Source organism: Mus caroli, unplaced genomic scaffold (genome assembly GCF_900094665.2).
Source record: "Mus caroli unplaced genomic scaffold, CAROLI_EIJ_v1.1 scaffold_21201_1, whole genome shotgun sequence".
Taxonomy (NCBI): domain Eukaryota; kingdom Metazoa; phylum Chordata; class Mammalia; order Rodentia; family Muridae; genus Mus; species Mus caroli.
Window position 1 is genome coordinate 7,981 of NW_018388929.1, and position 3,675 is coordinate 11,655.

Here is a 3,675-nt window from a genome sequence, read left to right on the forward strand (position 1 = left end):
TTTGAAATGTGCATGCAAATACACATAAATGTCATGACATACAATGTTGAAACCTAAAGTAAATCAAATATAAATAAGAACTTACATAATGCATTCTGAACATGATGTCTATTGTGAGAAACGTCCATGTTTTTTTTCCTAAAAACACACGTTTACCACCTAAGATGTTCAAATCTAACTGTACAAGGGAACACTAAAAGAAACACTCTTCTCATTAGCACAAAGGAATACACAGGCATTCACGTTGTACTCTCTTTTGTGTAGCGTCTATGTTAAAGTACTTTTTTAAAGCTATAACGCATTGGACAATTTTCTGTGAAATGGGCATGTGAAAATACAATAAAGTAATGACACACAGTGTTGCAGACTAAAGAAAATCAAATGCAAATAAGAACTTAATGGGGAGCGAAACCAACGCCTGGCTGGGAGCAGCCGCCTCGGAGGTTTTTGGCGAGTATTGATTCCACCTGTCCACAAACATGGGGAATATCTTTGCAAACCTCTTCTTCAAGGGCCTTTTTGGCAAAAAAGAAATGTGCATTCTTATGGTGGGCCTGGATGCTGCAGGGAAGACAACAATTCTGTACAAACTGAAGCTGGGCGAAATTGTGACCACCATTCCCACCATTGGTTTCAATGTGGAGACTGTTGAATACAAGAATATCAGCTTCACTGTGTAGGATGTGGGCGGCCAGGACAAGATCCGGCCGCTGTGGCGCCACTACTTCCAGAACACCCAAGGCTTGATCTTTGTAGTGGACAGCAATGACAGAAAGCCTGTGAACGAGGCCCGTGAAGAGCTCATGAGGATGCTAGCTGAAGATGAGCTCCGAGATACTGTTCTCTTGGTGTTTGCCAACAAGCAGGACCTCCCCAATGCCATGAATGCGGCTGAAATCACAGACAAGCTGGGGCTGCACTCTCTACGCCACAGAAACTGGTACATTCAGGCCACCTGTGCCACCAGCAGGGACAGGCTCTATGAAGGACTAGATTGGCTGTCTAATCAGCTCCGGAACCAGAAGTGAACAAGACCCCCTCCCTCCTCCTCACTTCCTCTTCTCCGCCCTCAGCTTTCCTCTCATGTGGCAAACGTGCGACTCTGTGGTCCTGAGTGCCAGAAGCTGTCTCCATGGGTTGGTCACAGTGTGCATCGCACCGTGCTGTACATGTGCAGACGCAGCCTGCAGCCAGGTTTTTATTTAATGTAAATAGTTTCTGTTTCCACTGAGGCAGTTTCTGGTACTCCTATGCAATATTACTTAGCTTGTTTATTGTAAAAAGAAAATCAAATCAACTGCCAAGTACTGAGAAGGGATTTGGGTGTAGGGGCACCTGGCCTCCGGGAGCCATTGGGCTGTAGACTGGTGTCGGTATCCATTTGGTGGTTGGTTTTTAACCCAAACTCAGTGCATTTTTAAAAAATAGTTAAAAATACAGGACAAGAACACTTGAACACACAGAACGGAGACTATGCCTAGTGTAGGTTTTGCAGTTAATGGCCTGAATGCTAGTTATCGGATCACCTGTTTCGCTGTGGGAACAGGAGAGAAGGTGACGAACAAACCACCATCCGCTGCATGGTCACAGTAGAGCCCCCGTGACTCGCCTGTCTTTGGGTCACCTGCATTCCATAGCATTGTGCTTGTACTTGTGCTCACACGGTTACCTAGTACATAGTACAATGGCTGGGAGCCATTGTGGGGTGCAGGGCCTGGCTTGTACTTGGTGTGTGCAAGGCCCAATGGCAGCCTGCATACCCAAGCCTACTCTTGGGCCCACTTGGACGCGCTGGCAGGAGGCCTGGGTCTCATCAGCAGGAGTATGTGCAAGGTGGGAGGGTCGGTCCATTACAGACCCACATCCTGGGGCACCCCCATCTCCATGTGAGAAGTAGCTTCCTCCTTCATCTTGCAAGGGTCCGATTTGCCATCGAAAGACGACCTCTACTTTTTTCTTTTGTATTTTGATAAACACTGAAAAAGCTGGAGCTGTTAAATTTATCTTGGGGAAATCTCAGAACTGGTTTATTTAGTGTCGTGGAACCTCTTACCGCTTTCAATACACAATTAGTAATCAACTGTTTTGTATACTTGTTTTCAGTTTTCATTTCTACAAGCACTGTAATTATAGCTGTTAGAATAAAGTCTGTTAACTATTAAAAAAAAAGAACTTACTTAATGTGTGTTGAACATGACATGTCTTGCGAGAAACCTTGTTTTCTCTTTAAAAACACACCTTTACTGTCTAAGATATTCAAAGCTAACTGTACACGGGACACTAAAACACACACTCTTCTCATTCTTAGCACACAGAGGAACTCACACACTTTTACATTGTACTATGATTTATGTAGTGTCTATGTTAAAGTACTTTTCTTTCAGCTATAACAACTTGTACTGATTTCAGTGAAATATATATGTGAAAATACAAGAATGTGAAGACATAGTGAGTTACTGTACTACAGTAAGTGAGTTACAAAGCAGAATTTAATGAATGTGTTTTGAAGATGACATCAACTGTGGGAATGGGAAACATTCTTCTCGTCTTAAAAACATACGTTTACTACCTAAGATATTTGAAACTAACTGTACCTGGGAATATTTAAAGAAACACTCTCTGGTTATTAGCACTGAGAGAAACACACAGCCATGAATATTGTGTTGTAATTTGAGGAGTCTCTGTGTTAAAGTACTTTTCTTTTAGTAGAACAAATTTTAACATTTTCTGTGATATATATATGTGTGTGTGTGTGTGTGTGAAAATACAGAAAGGTAATGACATACTGTGTTACTAATGTACTACTAAATGAAACACTCTTCTGGTTATTAGCAGTGAGCAGAACACACAGGCATGCACTTTATACTATGATTTTCGAAGCATTTATGTTGAAGTACGTTCTTTCAACTATAACAAATTGTAAGGTTTTCTGTGAATGTATAAGTGAAAATACAGGAATGTAATGACATACAGTGTGACTGTACTATAGTAATTTAGTTACAAAGAAGAACTTACTGAATATGTTTTGAAGATGACATCATTGTGGAAAATATTCTTGTTTTCTGAAGAACACTCCATTCTTGTTGTCTTCTTAATAATACTCGTTTAGCGCCCAAGACGTTTATAGCTAACTCTACATGGGAACACTAAAAGAAACACTCCAGACAAACAAAAAGACTTTATCTAGTTATGTTCATTTAATAACATGCCCATCATTTTTATGATTGGTATAAAAATATATATTGTGTTGAATATAATAAAAAAAATAAAATATAAAGGAAAGGAAAAAATGAAACAATATGACAATTACCAATTAGATGCTTCTACATATACCTGTACTTATATTTATATTTAGTGCTAACAAATTATAATTCAATTTCTAGTTATCTGTCACTTTACCACAAAAGAACTTCCATATTTGCTGCAAGGTGGGAGGGGGCAGGGATGAGAGAAAGCAGAGCTTCTGAGGGAAAATGCAGAGGCAAGCAGGGGAAGCAAGCCTCACCATGCTTGGCTTGCCAGGAGAGAGCCTAAGGGGGAAGGGGGACTTCTGCAGGGGAGTGCAGAAACAAGCGGCCTGTGCACCTCATGAGAACTTCAGGTACTATATTGAATAGATAGGGAGAGACAGGGCAGCCTTGTCTAGTTCCTGATTTTAGTGGGACTGCTTCAAGT

General features: G+C 41.0%; 1 pseudogene across 1 annotated transcript; it reads left to right on the forward strand.

The window, feature by feature from the left end:
- Positions 1 to 479: 479 nt before the first annotated feature.
- LOC110287854 lies at positions 480 to 1,196 on the forward strand (annotated as a pseudogene). Its single transcript, XR_002377253.1, has one exon. The product of XR_002377253.1 is annotated as an ADP-ribosylation factor 1 pseudogene (transcript).
- Positions 1,197 to 3,675: the final 2,479 nt, after the last annotated feature.